Below are 22859 nucleotides of genomic sequence, written 5' to 3'. Positions count from 1 at the left end.
TGCATTATTGACAGACTATATATCATAATACAGACACATCCTTGTACAGTCCCTCAGCACTGCAACTAATTTCTGCATGCAGTACCAATGGCCCAGATTTGGGCTTGGACTTAGGTGATTAGATGGGATCACTCATATGAGGTCAAAGACCTGGTTTAGAAATGGACTGCAAACCTCAGTGGCTAGGTCATGAAAAGATTGAGTGTTCAGTATCTGTTTCTTCAGGAGAGCTGGTGACAATCATAAGTATAAGTGATACCATAAGCAGCAGTGTTTCAACCCTTGCACATAAGTGACTGGACTATATCCCCATTTCTAGAAAATGCAGTGGGAAAAAAATTGGAATCTATAAGATAATGAATCACAAGGCATACAATCACCTCTCAGTGTCACAGCAACAAAAAAGACTAGTGTGTAATTTGGACTTGAATAGTATGTTGGAATATTTCAGAACATCTGGGAAAGGACTGAAAGTAAAACAGAACTAATAGGAGACTGCATATTATGGAAATGAACCATAAATAATATAGAAAACATAATGTGCAAGAACTAATATTTCCATATTGAGAAAATATTAATATACTGTGTAAAGACCACTTTTGATATCTTCAGAAAGGTAGGAATGGCATAGCTTCATACACAGTCAATATAATGCACATGGTCTATTTAAGAGATGCCCGATCTAAAATAAAGTATACTGCATACAATGTTCAAGTTACACACCAAGGGAAACTGCAGTTCTAATGCAATTTTATGAACTGAAAGCCAATAATATATAATCTAAATCCAAAAAGGTGAAGATTATTCTACTAGGTTCCATAAAAAGTTACAGTGGAATGGATTAAAATGCGTTTTAGTAATAAGACTGGAATTAGTTTAATGATATTTTTGCTCAGACAATGAAAAATACTTCTATAGCACTAAATTTACTACATGTATTGCAAATTGCAACACAGTTAACCCTTTGGATAACCAGCAGCCAAACAGACCCATTTTGTTTTAGTCAGTTTTTTCCTCCTAAACACACAGCACTTTCCGTAAGCTGGTAAGACTTAAAAGACAACTAACAATGTATGTCAACAGATGCTACTGTAATAGATTCTTTGTGTGCACCACATTATTATGAGCTGTCCAAAACCTAAAACAATTACAGATGCAGGCTACTCTCAAAGGAGATATACACATCATATGCAACCTACAGATTTAACATTATTTTAAGACTAGTGCATGCAGTTGTATGAAACAGCACTGTAATAGCTTTTATTTTATCATATTATTAATTTGTTTTGTGCTGTTATTTGCTTACATGTCAGCAGTGCCCCTTGGATTACTACTTATTTGGTTACAGTCATTTGCAGTACAAGAAAAACAATAGGTAATCATTCACAATAGCAACAATTACTGTGCAAAGTCACATACAACTTTTTCAGCAGATTTAACCACAAGATTGACTTCTATCAGCTCAAACAGAATTTTTTTTTTTGGCTTATTCTTAGTAAACTAGGAGTTATTTGCCCTCCACACTATGACAAATTTATATAAAAATGGTTACAATTACTATAACAACAATACTAATCCCCATGTAAACTCTAATCTGCATTTTTATACTACCCCCTTTTAAGTTTAGTTATCTATTTCATAATCAAAAAGTGGTGTTTATGCTTCTAAGGACTATAATTAACCTTGAAGAAAGTTGAATTTCATTAAATTTAAAAGGCAAAGCATACTAGTTTCTGCAGGCAGATCACAAAATAAATTATTAATATTAAAGAGAAACATAAATGAATATTTTTTTTCGGTTGGCACAGATACAAGAAATCAAAATGTTAAATCATGCTTCCAGTACTGAACAATGTAAGCAAAAGGAAACAAAAGGAAATTGATAGCAATTTCCACAATTCATTACGAATACTGGAATGCACTGCAGGATAAACATTTCATTAAAGAAAATGAAGATAACCACACTCAGAATAACGTGCAGAAAGGAAGTCTGAGTGTAGCATCAGGCCATATGAGGACAAGCATTCACAACAGCATATGATTTTGTCATCTCACATCCTAACAGTTCATACGGAACTCCTACACACAATCACTTCTGTGTACTCAGTAACAAACTGGTACGTAAAAAAGAAATGAGAAGATGCATAAAGTCAAGGGGGAAACTAAACAGGCACCATAAAACACACACACGCACGCACGCGCGCACGCACGCATGCGCACCCACACACACACACACACACACACACACACACACACACGCACACACATCATTATTCATTTTGTTGAACAATGGAAGCAAGAAGTATTAGACATGCTCCTGAGGCAGTATTTCCAAAATGTGCTGCAAAACATGGCCAATGCTAGAAATCCAACTTTAATGGATGAAGTCTATAGCAGTATTTAAACAGCATATAGCTCTAGTAGAAGAAGGCAACACAATGACAACACATGCCAAAATATTAACATACTACAACTTATGTGAAGATTCATCCCTCTCTTCAGAACACTGGCATTACACCCATCACTTGGTTCCAAAACTTCATGTTGAAAAGATTATTCACAGTTAAAATATGCTTGTCCTGCTCTCAGCCCACACCTCTTTCAATGGGAACACCCCAAGGTTTGATCCTAGCTCATCTTCTCTTCTCTTCTCTTCCCTTCTCTTCTTGTCTCTTCTCTTCTCTTCCCATATTGGCCGTTTGGGCAATCTCTTCCATCTCTCTGAACTTTCTGATTTGAAAGCCTGCATTTGCACTTGTTTCTGTCCTGTAACTCATCTAGTGCAGATACAGATTCTAAGTTTTAGCACTTACATTTGCTTATTAGTGCTCAGCATTTGGTCAGAACTTGTAAGCAATAAATAAGCTACTAATTACTACAGCACTCAACCTTCCTCATTACCTAGAGGAAAACAGTTTTTGTACTTATGTTTCTCACTTGCTTAGAGAAAAACAGCTCTTGTACTCACTTTCCTCACCTATCTAGAGGAAAATATTTTTTTATTCAGGCATGTCCAAGGGTCAGCTCCCAGTGTTCTCTCCTGTCTATCTGATGAATCTGGGCATCTTGGGGCAGTGTAAAAATTGCCTCATGTACACAGACAACCCTCTCCTCCTAACACCCAACACTACAACCTGTGAGAGATGCACTTATCTAGCCAAACTGGAGGTAAAGCTCTCTCCAACCAAGACTGAACTTGACAGTCATGAGGAGAAGGTAAACATTTGCACCACACCACATTCATCACATAGTCTCACTAAATATACACCACCAAAATCCACACATAGTAACACAAAAACATTTGGGGAGGCTCTCAATAATAATGTGTCTAAGCAACAGAGACCTCCAAAGCAGAAGTGCAAGCAACCTCCATCCCCCAACACAACTCAAATGACACATAGCTCACAGACTCAGTGTACCACTCAACCACAGCCAATAAGGCAAAACAACGTACGCAACACACTAGTCATAGGTGACTCTATAGTCAGGCACACTGATGTCCCACTCACCAGGCTAAACAAGGAGAAGGCTACTGTCAGCTGCCTGTCGGGTGCCAGGATCCACCACATAACCCACACACTCAGGTCACTCCACAACAAGTACATATATGACTCTGTCATTGTCCATGTTGGTGTGAATGACCTGAGATGTACCTCCCTGGACTACATGAAAAGAGACATGGAAGAGCTCTCCGAATCTTGTAGCCCAGGCAGGTATGACCCTAGCACTGATTAGCATTCTGCCATTGCCCAGAATGATACCGCAGTACAAGGACAAAATGATTGACTTCAACAATTGGCTAAGCTTCTGGTGTCATTCTAAGGGGATCCAGTATCTGTCTGCTTGGGATGACACGGTTGACAGACCATGATGCTTTGCCACAGATGGCCTGCACCTGTCGCCCCTGGGACTCCGGATACTGGCTAAGGCTCTTGCTGCCCCTATAGTGCCTTTTTTAGGCAAGGTTCAAATAACAAATTCACTACTTAACAGGAACAGGCAAGCAAAAACTGAGGTTAATGCTACTGCTAGAAGTCTAAATCTCAAAATGCACTCACTCGAGGCACTCCTTAAAATGGAGAACATCAATATCTGTGCAGTGACTGAGACCTGGTTCAAGGCTCCAGAGAGTACCCCTGCACTAACAGGCTATAACTCATACCACACTTTTCAGCCATGTAACCTGGACCGAAACACCAAAGGTGGAGGTGTGTCCATATTCATTAAGGATACCCACACCCCAAAGCTAGTTGCTCAGCATAATGCATCCGAGGTTATCCAAGTGCAACTAACTCTGGGCAAAATTGCAATCCAAATTGTAGCTTGCTACAGATCCCCCACCATGCCCCAGGATTCCCACTCCTCTTTTCTTGATATACTGGAAAATATTAGGGTTCAACCAAACAATCTAATAATGGGCGACTTCAACTACCCCACCATTAAATGGGAAAACTACTCGTGTACCAACTCCTTAGCTCAACGCTTTCTGGAATTCATAAACTCCTATGCCCTGGACCAACTTATCCACACCCCCACCAGGGGCAATGATATCCTAGACTTAGTCATTACCAACATGTTCCACACCTGAAGTCAACTCCTCATTTGTCCGATCCGACCATAAGCTAATCACCCTTGATATCCACATCCAGCCGCCACCCCCCATTAAGGAAACCACAATAAAATATTTCTCCAAAGCCAACTTCATGCTTCTTAAAACAGAAGTGGTGAACTTCATGACACCCATGCAGATGGACAATACAGTTACAACTGCTGAATCCTACACAAATGCACTCTATAAGGACTTACACGAGTGCATGGATCGTGCTATCGCAAACAAAACTAAAATGCTATCCTCCAAAAAAAGGAAGCCAATCTGGTGGTCCCCTGCATTAACAAACTGTACAACAGAAGGAAGAAACTGTTGCAAAAGAGAGTAAAATCCCATGAGTGGAGGCGGTCCCTGGTCAGCCTCAGTAAGAAGCTGAGATCCCTTATAAGATCCTCCAAAGCTAGCTACGAAAACTAAATCGCCACTAATTCTAAGGACAACCACAAAGCATTCTATAGCTATGTCAAGAATCTCGATGGCAACTCCCAGATCTGCTCTGAGTTACAGCACAACAGCACAAAAATTACAGAACCAACTGATATTGCCAACATCCTGGCAAATAGATTCAGTGCTAACTTTACCCCTCCACCCCCTAAAGGGCCCATATCTATAAAGGAAGAATGCAGAGTCCCTGTAATCACAACTACGCAGGTAAAAGCTGCACTCTAAAGCCAAAAACACAGCAGCCATGGGACCAGACAACATCCGAGGCTGCGTTTTACACAAACTTCAGAATGAACTGGCTCCCCGCTTAAGCACCATGTTCAATAATAGCCTCGCACCAGGCTTTGTGCCCACGGAATGGCACACAGCAACAGTTATCCCACTCCACAAAGGGGGACCCACCACTGATCCCGGGAACTATCAACCTATTAGCCTGATGAGCCTGGTCTGCAAGGCCATGGAACGTATCATCATAGAACTCATAAACAAAGACATCGGTGACCTCCAAACTCTGGATCCCACCCAGTTCAGGTCTGTGAAAGGCAGATCATGCCTCCTGAACCTGATCAACTTCTTTGAGGCAGTCACCAAAGCTGCAGATGAGGGTAAGGTGGTTCACACAGCCTATCTTGACCTCACTAAGGCTTTCGACACCATCCCCCATTCTGGAGTTATAGCTAAACTCACTAAACTAGGTATAAATTCCTACGTCACAAGATGGGTTGCCAATTGGCTCACTGACAGAACCCACACTGTAAAAGGTGCAGACTCCAAATCTGACCTCAAACCAGTGACAAGTGGAATACCACAGGGTTCCGTCCTGGGACCTCTCCTGTTTGGTATCTACTTCTCTGAAGTACAGGCTAACACAGAAGGCCTCTGGCTAATGAAGTTTGCAGATGGCTGCAAACTAGGAACCATAGTCAAGTCACCAAATGATGTGGACATCCTACAGAAGGGCCTTGCTGAGACAGATGCCTGGTGTCAGAGCCATGGCTTCAAGCTCAATGCCAAAATGTGCAGTGTCATCCCCTTTGGTAGACAGGAAGAAAAAACAAAGATTCTGCCAATCCATTTAGGAAAAAAATATTTTTAAAAAAGCTTATCATAAATATACACCCAATTCAGGTCGTATAACTTATCTAGGAATTATCTTAGCAAGAGATATTAAATCAATTATTCAATATAACTATAATAAATATCTTGAAAACATACAACCCCTGTTTAAAAGTTGGAATAATATCCTATTTTCCATGGAAGAAAGACTTACAATTATAAAAATTATTATATTCCCGAAGATGTTATATATAACGCAATCATTACCACTCCCACCTACCAAAACAATCATTAAAATAATTAACACATTAATGATGAAATTCTTTTGGGCACCTCATAGACCTAGATTGGCATTAAGGACACATATCAATAATTGGTCCCAAGGAGGTATAGCCTTTCCTGATTTTGATCTATACTCTATATCCAATGTTATCAAAACTGTTGCTCTACTAATTGATAATTCATACGTTGCGAAGTGGAAAAAAATATTGGGATTAATAGGCATGGAATTAACTAGTATACCACTAACACACAAATATTATTATAAACAATCCCGTATTATGGATGCTCAAAGAATGTTGCACTGTATCCATAACACCAAGACACACATCAAATTACCCAATAAATATTATTATTACTTATCGTAACTTTATATATAAACATCCCAAATATAAGGAATTGATCTTCATTTTATTTCCCATAACTTTTATACAAGGTATACTCTTATCATCTAACCCTGATAAACCTTTAATATTCAGGCAAAATAATTTAATGTACTGTCATCAGATGCTGCAGGATAATAAAGTTAAAAATCTATATTTTTAACTCAAGAATTTGATTTGGATGAAACTTGTTGGTTAGAGATGCAGGCTTTCAGACAATATCTTTCTAATAAACTAGACTTGATAGCACTAATAACTAAAGAATCTTTTCCAATTCTGATAGATTACATGATACTAATTATACAACAGAAGGTTTCAGATAAAGGCAAGCTTTCTCACATACACAAAATTATTAGAGATGAAACCTTTAACTGTCCAGAAAATTACTGGAACTACTTCAATGCTATAAATAGAGAACCCCCAGAACAACAAGATAAAAGTCATATACTGGAATCAGCTTCTAAAACAACTTCCTCAATTAAATGGAAACTTTATGCCTGGAAATTATTGCACAGGTCCTTCTACACCCCTCTAATAATGAGCAACATTAATAAAAAAGATAACATATGTAAGAGATGTACCACATAAATAAATGCTAACTGGGCACATATGTTCCATGATTGCATAAAACTGAAGGAATATTGGACATCAATTAACAATTTTCCACAGGCTCTTTTTACATATAATTTTACAATATCTAAATCACTGATCCTCTTCAATACCCCCATACAAAAATGTGTTAAAAAGGTTAAACTTCCCCTATTAAGGTCAAGTCTATCAGTGGCTAGAAAGATTAACTATAAATTGGATATCAGATACCCCTCCTTCTTTTAATAAGTTTAAAAATGTTCTGATAGAGGTATGTCAAATGGAACTAATGACTATTAAATCAAGAACTTCTAGGAACACAACCAGTTATAATATGTGGGATACTTTGCATAGTTTGTTAAAAAAAGACTTGGAACCTTTATAATGTATTATTGTTATGTTAGATGATGTATTAACCTGTGGATGTCTTTGTAAATACTTTTGTTGTTTTATGAATGTTAAAAAAATTTCTATTTGTTAACTGCTTGTATAAATTACTATGTTTTATTGATTGGATGTTAAAACCAATAAATCCATTTAAAAAAAATCTCCATATTTCGGGATTTTGAAATTCGCGTTTCTGGGGTTTCGAACTTTTGAGCTTTCAGTTTTATAATCTCGGGATTCTGAAATTCGGTATTTCAGAATTTCGGGATTATAAAATGTCCCTCCATTATAGCAGACGTTACAGAATTTACTTTGCTCTTGTGTGAACTGCACTTCTAAAACCTGTTGGTAATGCAGTATTTCAGAGTTGAGAAGCCTATTTATTAATGCTATGATTTATGGATGGAAATGGAAAAATTACCTCAGGATTGCCCCCTGTACTACTAATGGACAGATGCAACTCCTAAATGCTTTATCCCAGCATGGTTCCCTCAAATTATCTATAGTATGATCCCAATCGTTCTCATTAAGTTTAATATGTAATTATCGACCATGGAATGGTTAAGTCTGTCTATAACCAAATGGAACAGATTATTTTGAGCACAAAAGGGGAAAATGGCCAGGCATAAAATGGCCCACAGTGACAGCTAGCTTAGTACTTACGTATGAAACTATTAGGGTACTGGCTCCCACACTACTAAAATATATACTTACAGTTATTTTTCTTGGGACACAAAAAAGAGTGATTTGCTGGAATTTTGTCTGAGGGAGGTCAATGGATAGAACTGTGACACTTTTTCTTCCAACATGAAAATCCCAAAGCAGAATTTTTCATAATAAATTATTTGAATTGGCAGATCTTCCTCTGGCAGTCCAACATTGCCAGTAGCTGTTTTGATTGAGTACAAGGGTTTTGCCATCTTCTCCAAGACTGTATAATTTCAGAGTTTAAATGAGTGCATGTCAGGATTATATGGAGATTGCCGTCTTAGCAAAGCAACTCACATTAAGTTACCAAATTTAGTGAAGTGTCAGTCAAAGCAGTTTCTTTCCATGAACTGTGCTTTGGTATTTTCAGACATGCTGAGCTGTCATAAACCTGTTAATGAGACTTGTATGTAACTTTACAACATCAAAATATAGCCACATTTTATTTTATTTTTTGCATTTGATTACCAGGGTGGTACACTGATCACAACCAACAATTTGCAGGTACTGTCCAGGTGAAATAAGAATAAAAAACAAAGAAGCAGTAAGCTGTATGTGTGTATGTGTATATATATGTATATATATATATATATATATATATATATATATATATATATATATATATATATATATATATATATATATATATATATATATATATATGGATCTAGGACGTTTGATCGAATGATCAAATGTCCAAATCCATAACCATCGAACACACTTTAACGAAAGTGCTTTAACCAAAAAAGTGCTTTCGTTAAAGCGTGTCAATAAAAAAAAAAAAAAAAAACACTACATTTACGTTTTTGCAGGGGATGGGGGGCTGTGCCCCCCACCCCCCCTACTTTAATATTCTCCTTCCGAGACCGCACTACAGTGGGGAAAAGGGAAGTTTCCCATATCCGCACAGTAGTACAGCCTCAGCAACAGGCATACTTACGCAAAAGTGCTTCTTCGGTGAAAGGCACTTTCGCGTAAGTATGCTCACGCTTAATGGATTCGGACATTTGATCATTCGATCAAACATCCTGGATCCATATATTTATATATATATATATATATATATATATATATATATATATATATATCTGTGTATATTTAAAATATGTGTTTGTGTGTGTATATGATCTATATATATATATGGGTCTATCTGAGTTCATCGACATTTGAAAATACCGAAAACGAATTAACCGACACCAAAGCAACGAAACTCATTTAACCGACGCCAGAAGATCGACAGTTCACAAACACGACATCGCATACACCCGACACAACATACCAACAAACAAAACACATCCCCTATCCAACACTCACACACACAACACAAGCACACCAAAATCCTTACAAACAAACACTAACCCATACATACACAACTAACCACAACCCTGACCCAAACCCTTACCCTAAGGTCCGTCACTATCGCACACTCACCCAACCCGCCTAACCCTAACTCACTTATCCCACCCTACCCTACAAAACACCAACATTGCACACTTACCTTACTCGCACACTCACCTAACCCGCCCTAACCTAACTCACTTATCCCACCCCTACCCCTACAAAACACCAACATTGCACACTTACCTTACTCGCACACTCACCTAACCCGCGCCCTAACCCTAACTCACTTATCCCACCCCTACCCCTACTAAACACCAGCATCGCACACTTACCTTACTCGCACCCTTACCCCAACACAGCTTCTCAGCGTCGGTGTCTTCCTCCGTCGGTCTTCTGCCTCGTCGATCTTCTGGCGTCGGTGACGTGACTTTCGACATTCTCGTGTCGGTTAATCCATTGTCGGTATTTTAAAGTGTCGATGAACTCAGATAGACCCATATATATATATATATACCGACAGTTCAAAACGCTGACGACGAGAACACAGACACCAGAAGACTGACAACGGTAATAACCGACAGTTTGAAATCCCGACGCTGAAAACACCAACATGTGAAATGAGCATGACTGTGTAAGTATGCGATAGTGATGGACGTTAAGGTGTGGGCAAGGTAAGTGTGCGATAGCGACGGACTTTAGGGTTAGGGTGCGGATAAGGTAAGTGTGTGATAGTGACTGACTTTAGGGTTAGGGTGCGGATAAGGTAAGTGTGCAATAGTGACATACCTTAGGGTTAGGGTTCGGGTTAAGGTTAGTGCATAGATAGTTGTGTATGTACGGTTTAGTGTAGGTTTGTAAGGTTTTTGGTGTGCTTGTGTTGTGTGTGTGTTGTGAGTCGGTGATATGCTGTTCAGTAATGTGGACTGTCGGTGTTGTGTGGATTCGGTGTTTTGGTGTCAGTGTTTTGGCTGTCGGGTTTGTGGTGTGTCGGCGTAGTGTAGGGGATCCATATATATATATATACATATATATATATATATATATAAATATATATATATATATATGTATATATATATATATATATGTATATATATATATATATATATATATATATATATATATATATATACACATTTATATATATGTATATGTATATATATATATATATATATATATATATATATATATATATATATACATAGATGTATGTGTGTGTGTGAATATATGGGTCAATTTCTTCTCGTTGAAAACACATTAGGTCGAAAGCCAGTTTCCCCAGCACACTTCACTGAAAGCTCACTTCATTGAAAACTCATTTCACTGAAACTCATTTTGTTGAAAGTTATACATGGCCTTTTCCCCACTGTAGTGCAGCCCTGGAGTTAGAATATTAAGTAAGGGTGGTGTGGGGGGCACAGGGTAATGAGTCAGAAATTGAAGGAGTTATGATCTTTTTGTAGTTGTTTTTTGCTTATAGTGTGATTACTGCTAGATGTAAAGAGTAGGCGATATGCTACGGAGTAAAGCTGGAGTTTTTATAGGCGGACAGTGTAGGGCATTTGTTTGAGGCCAGTAATCCTCTTTGTAAGGTACTTCTGTGGCCTTTACAGCTGCTGCAGATGTCTTGAGAGGTACATTCCAAAAGCAGCATTGTACTCTATAATGGGTCTAATGAGTGTCAAGTAGATGGGAACAATGACCTCTTTTTTCCTGGATGAGAACCCTTTTATGATGAGGTCTGCCACGTAGAAGGACTTCCTGACTATTGTGGTGATGTGACTATCAAGGGAGAGACTACTGTCCACCTGGGTCCCAAGGTCTCTTATCACACATTCAGTGTTAAGTAGATTGCTGCCTATGTGGTAGTTCATTGGTACAGAGTTTATACCAAAGGGGATGACACTGCACTTTTTGGCATTGAGCTTGAGGCCATGGCTCTGACACTAGGCATTTGTCTCAGCGAGGCCCTTCTGTAGGATGTCCACATCATTTGGGGACTTGACTTTGGCTCTTAGTTTGCAGTCATCTGCGAACTTCATTAGCCAGAAGCCTTCTGTGTTAGCCTGTACTTCAGAGAAGTAGATACCAAACAGGAGAGGTCCCAGGACTGAACCTTGTGGTACTCCACTTGTCACTGGTTTGAGGTCAGATTTGGAGTCTGCAACTTTTACAGTGTGGGTTCTGTAAGTGAGCCAGTTGGCAACCCATCTTGTGATGAGTTTAGCTATAATTCCAGAATGGGGGATGGTGTTGAAAGCCTTGGCAAGGTCAAGATAGGCTGTGTGAACCACCTTACCCTCATCTGCAGCTTTGGTGACTGCCTCAAAGAAGTCGATCAGGTTCAGGAGGCATGATCTGCCTTTCACAAACCTGAAATGGGTGGGATCCAGAGTTTGGAGGTTACCAATGTCTTTGTTTATAAGTTCCATGATGATACGTTCCATGGCCTTGCAGACCAGGCTCATCAGGCTAATAGGGAGATAGTTCCCGGGATCAGTGGTGGCTCCCCCTTTGTGGGGTGGGATAATTGTTGCTGCATGCCATTCAGTGGGCACAAAGCTTTATGCGAAGCTATTATTGAACGTGGTGCTTAGGTGGGGAGCCACTTCATTCTGAAGTTCATGTAAAATGCAGCCTTGGATGTTGTCCGGTCCCATGAATGCTGTGTTTTTGGCTTTAGAGAGTGCAGCTTTTACCTTCGTAGTTGTGATTACTGGGAATCTGCATTCTTCCTGTATAGATATGGACCCTTTAGGGGGTGCAGGGGAGTAAAGTTAGCATTAGTAAATTTAACTTATTTATTTCTTCTATAATATTTTTATTTGTGATATCACCCTTACTATTGAGCTTAAAAGTGTCTAGCTGATTCTGTATGTCTAGAAGATCTTTGTCACATGTTTTCCTTTTATTATTATACCATCTTATACTTTGCCCATATAGATATGATTTCAGAGCATCCCATATATATATATATAATCGAAATATCTGGTGTAGTGTTTATTTCTAGGAAGTTTTGTGTTTCCTTATTTATAAATTCTTTGAAGTCTTTTAGTTAAGTTAAGTAGGCAGGAATTCTTCTAATCTGGGTATTGTGTGTTACATTTACGATAAGTTCAAAAGTGAAAGAATTATGGTCCGATATTGGGCAGGAAATTACCATAGATTTAGATAAATCTTTTACAAGTTGGTTAGAGATCAGAACTCTATCTATTCTAGAGTAAGACTTGTGTCTGTTGGAAAAAATGCATATTGTAGTGACTTAGTATCAGCTTGATTATTAATGTCATTCAAATGATATAAGTTAATAAAATCTTTTAGATGTTTTGTGCTAGCTGTAATTTTCCTCTTCCCAAGGGTAACAGTATCATAATCATATAGAGTACAATTGAAATCACTTGCTAATATGATGTCTCCTTTAGAGTGGAGTACTATTTGTTTGAAATGCTGTTTCACTGTGGTAATACCTATGGCTGGTATCCAATATATGTTGATAAATGTAAAAACTTGCTATTAATCTGTAATGTAACCATGCAGAACATTCCCTTGTCATCCTTAAATGTCTTAATAATTTTGGGAATAGGTATGGATTTGTTCCAAAGGATAGCTACCCCCTTTTTTTCTGTGTATGTTCTGAGCTGACTAAAGTAATATACTAGTTTATGTCTTTTTTAAGAAGATGAGTTTTTTGAAGAAATATTAGGTTAGATCTATGCAGGTTAAGATATATGATTAAACTTCTCCTCTTACATGGGTTATTTAACCCATTAATGTTTAGGGAGATCCCTCTCAAGGTTGCCATTTGACATATATATCGCATAAGGCAAAATATGTTTAGTTTATCATTTTCATACAGATTAGTAAGCTATTCCCTCCTATAGATGTTAAATTAATCAAGGCTTTAACTTGCGAAGTATCTGTAAGAATATGTGGGACTTTAATTTTTATTAGAAATAAAAATGTGATTATGCGAAGTATGGAGATTTTGAAGTAGCGCTTCTTGTGTTGTGCTGTGTGAAGGGATAGCTGGAAGTTCAGGTAAGTATTTATGTTTAAGGGTTTTGGTTAGGGGCTTTAGTGTGTCAGTGTGTTTGGGTTACTGTGATGTGTGTGTGCGAGGGGAATGTAGCTTGTGTGGTGGTGTTTTTGTGTGTTTGTCTGTGTAGTGTGACCATGGAGTTAGTATATTTAAGTAGGGGGGGGTGGGGGGTGCAGGAGAGCTTGCCCCCCTTCTTGCATGTAGTGCAGGTTTGAGTGTTTATGTGCTGGGGGAAGCTGTGTGTATGCGTGTGTGTGTGTGTGTGTGTGTGTGTGTGTGTGTATGTGGTGCATGGTTAGTGTAGTGTTCGCGATTTTAAAATTCGCGCTTCTGGGGTTTTCGGGATTTTCAGGTTTCGGTTTTATGATCTCAAAATTCTGAAATTCGATATTTCAGGATTTCGGGATTATAAAGTGAATCCTACATCAGGATGCTAAACAATAAGATAGACAAAGACTGCATGGACAACATTGGCATTTAATTTCAGACTGTATAAAGTGTACAGGATATATGGCCACATAGTTTATACTCAGGGACTCTGAAACAAGTTTTAAACATGAATCTTTGAAAGATAAACACCCTACATTGCCTCATCTCTTTTTAGATTACATTGAATTACAAATCTCTCCCTCATACACATTTTTACATGCAAAAAAATTTACACTAAGAAGCTCTAAATTCAGGGACTGCTGCAAAGATTATATAGTTCTATAATTACTCTGAAAACAAACTCTTCTTTAGGTATAAAGCTGAAACAATTAGCAAACAGCAGCATGCCTTCAGTACTATTCAATGCTATTAAAATATATTTTCAGTCTTGTAAACTTTATAAACATATCACTGGTTTCCTGATTATTTTTTTAACTCTGAATACTTAAAAGAGAATGTAGTCTGCAGTCCATAGCCTATATTTCTGATGCTGCTGTACTAGAAATTACTTCAGGTAACACAACAGTCTCTCGTGATATTCTACATGTGGATTGACTCTAGTCTCCTTCTCAAGACAGAGTAGAAATGCCTCTTGTGGTACCTGTCTGTATATATTCTACACAGTCTGATTATCAGTTATCAGAAATGTAGCCTCTTTATTCAAAATATGTCTCCAATTTATTCTCAGGAACTTTGCATCTTCAATATCAGCAACTAAATACCTTGACTGCAGACAAACTGCTTCACCAACACTCCTCCTGGCTGCTTCTCATAGAATGTTGTTACATTCCAACTGCATTTTCCATACTTTCCCCCTTGACAACAGGGGTTCTATTAGATTATCACTCTATTACATATTTAAGCAATAATCCACACCTGGGTGTTGGTAATGCTGTATTTACCCACGTTTGGTGTGGTTTGGTCACGAGGGCGAAGCCCGTATTGCCAAGTCAAGATGTGCCATGCTGATAGACTCCTACCCAAGAAGACTGAATGTTGCAATTAAATCAAAAGGTGCTTCAACAAACTATTAGTTTAAGGGTGTGAAGACACAACAAAGTATTAGTTTAAGGGTGTGCACGCTTATGCAACCAGCGTATTGTACGTTTTTTTATTATTTATATTTTTCCCCTAACAGATTTGTTTGTCTTTCAGTTGAATTGTACAGGTTATAGGTCACATTAAAGGTGGGAAAAGTTTTGAAATGATCTATTGTGGTCTCTTTTTTATATCACAAAAACCTGGCATTTTAACAGGGGTGTGTAAACTTTTTATATCCACTGTATGTTTGTCTATCATCTTTTTCTCTCTCTGTCTATTTGTATATAATACAATATAGAGCACAATATCAACATGGGCTTATGGGTTTATGGCAGTTAAGCTTCTTGACGTCTAGAAGGTCTTAAGCACAATCAAAACTATGACCTGGAAAACCTGCCCCTTAAAAGCAACCAACTGCCAAAAGGCTCTGATTTAAAAGCAAAGACGACTACTGCCACAGCACTCACAGTTTTCTGCTTTGTTCTACCTAAGTGGGTACAAGCAATTGTTGCTGTTCTGAAGACTAATCTTAAACTTCCTTGGAAGCACAAAAAACTTAAACAACCTTGGTTAAGTATTAGAAACAACAAAAAACATGAATTCTTCTTGTTTCATGTAATATTTTGTGGTGCAGTACATGACAAAAGAGAAAAATATAGGGAATGCATGATTAAGTGATAGTCAAAGGCATGGCTGTAGAAGGCATCAAATGCAATCACCTTTACTGAAGTAATGTGAAAGATGGACCAGTGAGCAGAACTGTAAGAATATAACACAGACTTAGAAGCAAAAGATTCAGAAACCTGAAGTCCCAATGCATTACATCAAATAATGTGGATATTTGCTGTAGAAATGAAGTTAGACTACACCAGTACTGTGGCTTCTGGCAAGGAATGGAAAATTTTGTATCTTATAACTATAATAAAATATCTTTTTAGAATGTGATGTTTTGGCTTTTCAATAAGTTTATGCTAAAGTAAAAAATCCAGACAGGAAAATTAGGCCATAAAGAGAGTGAAATGACAGAAAGAAAAAAACAGGAAAATATAGCTTTGGTTCTATTGATCACAAATAAAGTAAGTTTAGGTGCAGTCACGATATACTGTAAGTGGTTACATTTTTAGAAGTCTAACACTCGAGTTAAGTATCTTCAATTATTTTTAAAGAGTATATTTTTATTGCCAAACAATTAACATTCAAGTAATAATAATCAGTTAATTAACAAACAAAATAAAAAGTTCACAACTCAACAAAAGAATATATAAAAAGGAATAAGAAAGTATTAACTCTAAGAAAATAAGTTTAAGATATTTCTAGTGGAGCAGGAATCATAACCCTCATTCCTACATGCTTTTTTTCTGAGCTCTAGCACAATTCGCCTATATACAGCTACCACATTTTCCTGTGTGTTAGTTCTACTAACCTCTTAAAGCAATTTAAGAACCCTATCAACCTAATTTGTCAATAAATCCCAGTAACTCAACTTGGCATGGATTTTTCTTGTTCTTCTTACTGCTTTTTTTTTCATCAGTTCTAGTGACTTTTATGACTGCATAGTCTTCATAATCTCTGTCAGCAGGGGTGGGGCCTGACTCTTCAACGTCTTACTAGTAACCTTTTTATCCATCAACAATAGAAGGTTAAACAAGGCTAGTCATTGAGGGGAGATTGAGGGGTTTGAGAACTAACTTAATAAAAATAAAAATATATCTTAGGTAAGTTACATCTCTTCCCTCCTATATTTTTAATTGGCTTAGGTCTTTTTTCGAACAAAGCTAAACTGTCACAGAGATGATATGCTCCAAGGTACCCTTTATTTCTTTTCTGTACCTCCAACAAGTCTCTGTGGTCCCTGGGAACATTCTTGCTAACTTGACAGTGTATAGAAGTATTCATGGAGACATATCCATCTAAAAATTTAGAATTGCCATGGCTTTGTTACTTTGCTTGGAACATCACTAATACTGATCCATTGGACATCTGTAAGTTGCATCTTTAGTGTATGCTCAAAACCTGCCTTATTATTCAACAACAGGTTCTTTTTATCTCCCTGTAGAATTAGATATGATCTAGTCAAAAATGTTTTTTGTTATTTTATGAGGTGATCCAGCTTTGTGTATCAACTTGACCATTTCTGGAGCTTTACCTATGCTCCCACCCCAACCACCCACTTCAGGCTATCTTTAGCTCCTTCATACAATCCTCTACAAGGATAAAAAAATCCTTACTATGCAAGTTAAATTCCTTTTTAACAGAGTCCTATAACTTCACTTCCCCCTACCTGTGCAATTTTCTCCCAATACAGGATTGCCATTCTACATCTAACCAAATATCTTCTACTGTATTTTCATGATTTCCATAGCCCCTGACAAGTGTTGTTCCAATGGGGGTTATTAAGCATGCCCAGTTCAGAAGACCTCTAGATGCCAATATTTCTTCTAAAGCCTGAATGGCATATTTGCCAACTAAGTTGATGTTCTGTTTCTCCATTAGTTGTCCCCAGAAAACTATGTTTCCCCATTTATTTGCCCGTCAATCTGACTAAACAATATTTCCTTCTATTTTGATTGATGCTTGACCAATTGAAGAAGCTAGACCAGTCTACTGAGTAGCTTCAAAGTAGGTTCTTAGACACGGAAGAGCCAATCCACCCTGTGAGACTGGAAGCATTAACTTCTTGCAGCTAACCCTTATGGACTTCCTCTCCCAGATTAATTTCTTGATCTTCCTAGCTATATCCCCTCAGAACTTCTCACTGGGCAAATGATCTAGCAATCGCTTCTGGTATTCCCTAATTTTCTTTATTACTGCCACCCAGTATTTCACTAACAAAAATATTCAAACCCCTTTCCATAAACATTTCTAAAATCTTCACATCAGTTGATGTTATGCATACGGCTTACTATGCTCTACATTTATTACCATACATTGTCCTTAGCTGTAATTTGTCAGAATTAGCCTTCTTAGTTGCCTTTCAAGACTGATTCCCTAAATCTTCACTGTATTCCTTCACGCACTACCATCCGTAACTAAGTTTGTTTTGTTGCCTACCCCTAATGTAATATAAGGTATGCACACCTTAAACAGCGTAAACCATAATGCTATAGGGCTCGGTTAACTACTCTCCTTTCCTTGAAAATGAATTAATTCACACCCACCATCTATGTCCTCCTGCTAACCATTTCTTCAACCATCTTTTTAATTTGAAATACCCATTTACTTAAGCTTCCCCAGGAGTGTCTTGAGCAGGGCTGAAACAAAAGCACTAAAAATTGAAATGCAACACATAACATTCCCTGCGGCCATGTCACTAGTCACACTACAGACTTAACAGATTATTATGACTTGGCTTCTTAGCATAAATTCACACAATAATTCTGGTGACATTTATCTCCTAAAATTCCTTGTCCACTTTTTCAAGAGTTTTAACATGACTTTTCCCACTTAACATGTCAAACTGACCAGCATACACAGTTCTCTGGGTTGCATACCTTGTATCCTTTATATAATGTTAGCACCGTTGCTTATATACAAACATCCAATGCCACTCACTCATTCAATTAACTATTAAACAAGACTAATATATTTAAGTGACAAGATGCAAGTTCAAGTTACCGTTGTCACTCATTATGCCTAACCCAGATCCTATATGGTAAGAGGTGATGAAACTCACCTACCTCTGCAAGACAAGCCTCAAAAAGGTCTTGTACACACAAAAAATCATTCCAATTCAGTTCTCAGATGGAGGTGAACAGAACTTGCCAGGGGTCACATTGAAGGGTTCTTAGGCATACCAACTTTGGATGCTGAATCGTCTCTTGAAATCAGATTAAATACTACTAACCTTGATGTCTACTGTTCATCATTCCAATCAAGTCTAAAGGTTATAGTTCATAACATCTCCCCAGCTATGATCTTACAAACTTCAAATTGCAGCAAACACCCTTATAATATTTACTATGCCTTCTGTATATCTAAAAGTATAGTCCCTACCATTCACTATTATGTTTGACCTTATATGAATCACCAGCATGTATTTTCCCAGGAACATGCTAAAGCACTCCTTCATCGTTTTTCTACTTCTACACTGGAATACATTAAGATGAGAATGCATTCATTCTAGCTTTGTGGGTCAGACAATCCGTCCATTCAAATCTGATATGCAGATTTTTTTTTTTAATTTTTGCATCTTCAACCTAAGCCATCCTTCTAAGATGGTCAGAGAAAAAAACCCACTAAAATAATGAAATATATATCTTCTACACTGTCTAACCAAGTTCTTGGGAAAGTTTCACATAGAAGCAGCGTGCATTACAGAAGCATATAAAATGGTGCTCTCTCAAAACCAGCCAGCCAAATGGAATCCTAAGCTTTCCTGACATGTACTGCCATTACAGGCATTTGACTACATCAAGTAAAAGTGCACTAGGAGGACAGAGTACCCAAGATCCCTCTGGGATGTGTATCATAACTAGTAGAATGTTTTCAAAGCAATGTTTCATCCAAGTCCTTAATCAACTAATGCATCACAAACTGAATCTCAACAAAGACTGCCACATGCATTGTATTTGCACCTCTAAAATAAATCCCAGTTTCATTACATGTTCATCCCATAGTGTTGATGAAAATTATCCTTGTTTAGTAGGAAGCTGGGTTTCTGTTGATGAGGTGTGACATTTCCCAGACAGCTTATACTGTCAGCCAAAGTAAGTCCCAACTGGCCTTGTTGACCCTGCATGGTGCAGATGATCCCTAGGTCAAAGACTACAAACAGGAAAAAACAAATGTAAGGCTCTTATACTTATGCATTTCTTAAAATACTTGCTCTGGAGATGGCAGTGTTCCAGAGGTGGGAAATTTGCAAAATGATGTCAAGTTTGTCCTCAGAACTGTTCAATGTTCTGGCTCAGCAGAGGTTCTGTCAAGTATGGAGCAAAGATTTCAATCTATGCATAGGATCATAGGATCACAGGAGATTCCTAGGCTAATGGCCCTGGGGCCCTTACAAGCCTAGCCAAGAGTTTATCCCAAAAAAAGAAACCTCAATCAGCACCTGTCACCCCTGTCAATGAGGGACACAGGTAGAACCCTTGGGACAAAATTGTGCTTTCCCATCCACTCATCAAGGTTGCGCTTGAAGAGGGTCAGTGACGTACTTTGTTTGACGTGTGTGAGGAGTCCTTTCCAGGGACGGGACAGCCTCTGGGAGACAAACCTGTCTCTCCAGCAGGTTTTGTTAATGTCTAATATTAGATTTAAGCCTTTTGATTGGGTAATGCGCGAGGAGTTAGATTTATGGATATGAAGCATCTCTAGTAGAGCAAGGTCTAAGATTGCCTTGTAGGCAAGACACAGATCACCTCTGTGATCTACACGATACCGAGTAGAGTGATAGTGATTTGAGCCAGTCCACATAGGACAGGTGTTGGAGGCCATAGATTCTCTTTGTGAGGTATTTCTGTGGCCTTACCAGTTGTTGCAGGTGTTTGGAGAGGTACATAACAAGCTTACAGGTTTTCCTCCACCTAACCACTAAACAAGTGAACAACAGACTAGCTATGTATTTTGCACACTGTCACAAACTACCATGAGTTTTGTGCAAAATACCACTGACAAAATATGAGTCTCTAGTTGAAGAGTGTATTGCATAACCTGCCCTGTACAGGTAGTCTTATATGACCATTCTAATTTATTTTTAAGAACTACCTTCAATATTCTGAAAGGAAAATATCTGGAAACTGAAGATGACATAGAACAAGATTTTATGTCCAGGTAAAAATACATCAGAATAAGTAACAGAAGAAGTCTACACATGATGCATATTAACTAGTAAACTTCCTGCTATGTACAAACTATGGAATTAAGAATTATGTGGTATGAAGGCCAAAAATGTTCCCAGACAGAAAATGTAATGAAATATGAATAAAGTAGAATGATCACACTCACCTCTCAATAATGTCAGTACACAATGGATGAGTGGAGGCACAACAGAAAGTACTTTATAGTTCTTGCCCTGTTTAGTGTCTTACATTATGCCATAGATACACAGATACTGAACACTATTAGTTCTATGACTACTTAAAAATCATGTTAATGACCTAGCAGAAAATGACATAATATTTTGCAGGGATTAATGACTCTGCAACAGCATTCACCTACTTCAGAGGTTTATTATCACAGTATGAGCCTAGTGTTAATGGAGCAAAGGTATTTACTTTCAGTATAATAAATGCCAAGCATGGAAAACCAGGTCCTTGTGTATGCATTGTAAAATATCCATTGTCTAATCACTGTAATACTACATTCATGCCATTTACTACAATTTTTTTTTCCTTCGTGGACCACTCTTTCAGCATACTCTGACTTGCTCTCATCTAAGTGCATTGGGCAGCCACTGCCTAGTGAAGCCAGCAGCACTCACACTCATGTTTACAGTCTCAGTCAGAAAGGCTCAGTATTCCAGGATTCAAAATATGGCAAGATTCCAACTTATGGTCATTTGCTCATATCATAGTTCTGAGAACACAAGTGCTTAAGGTTTTCAAGTATTAATTTTCCCTGTTTCATGTAACTTCTGTCTATATGGTTGGTCACAAAACCACCTAGACACAGTGAGACAGACTTTATAATGTCTGCTCAAGAATACTCTTTCTCCAAAATTAGAGCAAGAATAATAAAATTTAAGGGTGTGAGGGGGTTGCCCTAACATCGGAGTATAAGGGTCCCTTCCTACTGCAAACAAATATTTAATTATTTTTGTGTTTACTTATATTTGTTTTTAACTTGACTGAGTGCGAAATTAATGTTTCTGAGCTTGTGCAATATGGGCCATTTTTGTAAAAAGGTTGTATGTTTCAAGCTCCTGTGACTTGAGGATAACTTGTAAAATATGTGGGTCTTAGATATGGCTCTTTTTTGTTTTTTTTTAAACAACTGTTCACACTACATATATATAAAATATGCACACATGCACACACACACAGACATCATATACAAGATGCAAGGTGGACAAACTATATCAAATAGGGCAAAGTAACAATATGGAAACAAACACCAAAACACCAGAATCAAGGTAGTCCAAAAATGTGTTTAATGTGTTCATTATAAAATCAGTGGTGGTATAATATAAAACTGTGCAATGATTCCCTTCTTTTAACTCATGTTTTCTTGTAAATCATTGCAGTACAATAGTGAAGTGGTAAGTGTGACCATGGAGATGGTATGGCTAAGTTGGAGGGGAAGCCTGTCCCACACATTGCAGGGTGCAGGAACCTTGCCACCATGCGACAAGTGTATGAGTACAGTTATTTTTTTGCAGATGGTTTCACAGGAAGGTCTATAAACTATTCAAAATGCAGTATGTCAATATCCATGTTTAGTGACAGCATTTCAATGTGTGGACTATATGTTGTACAGCTTTAGATGGTTTAGATGATAAGCATATTCATATAATGTATATATATATATATATATATATATATATATATATATATATATATATATATATATATATATATATATATATATATATTTATATATATATACATATATAGATATA

General features: G+C 37.6%; 1 protein-coding gene across 1 annotated transcript in view; it reads right to left on the bottom strand.

Annotated features, from left to right (window-relative positions):
• The window catches only part of ADAMTS5 (ADAM metallopeptidase with thrombospondin type 1 motif 5), a 111974-nt gene that overhangs the window by 72567 nt on the left and 16548 nt on the right, over positions 1–22859 (bottom strand). The gene's annotated exons all lie outside the window — the stretch shown is intronic.

The sequence above is a fragment of the Protopterus annectens genome, chromosome 5.part0 (assembly GCF_019279795.1).
Source record: "Protopterus annectens isolate FY-2018-M chromosome 5.part0, PAN1.0, whole genome shotgun sequence".
In the NCBI taxonomy this organism is placed as follows: domain Eukaryota; kingdom Metazoa; phylum Chordata; order Ceratodontiformes; family Protopteridae; genus Protopterus; species Protopterus annectens.
This window is presented reverse-complemented; position numbering and strand designations above follow the sequence as displayed.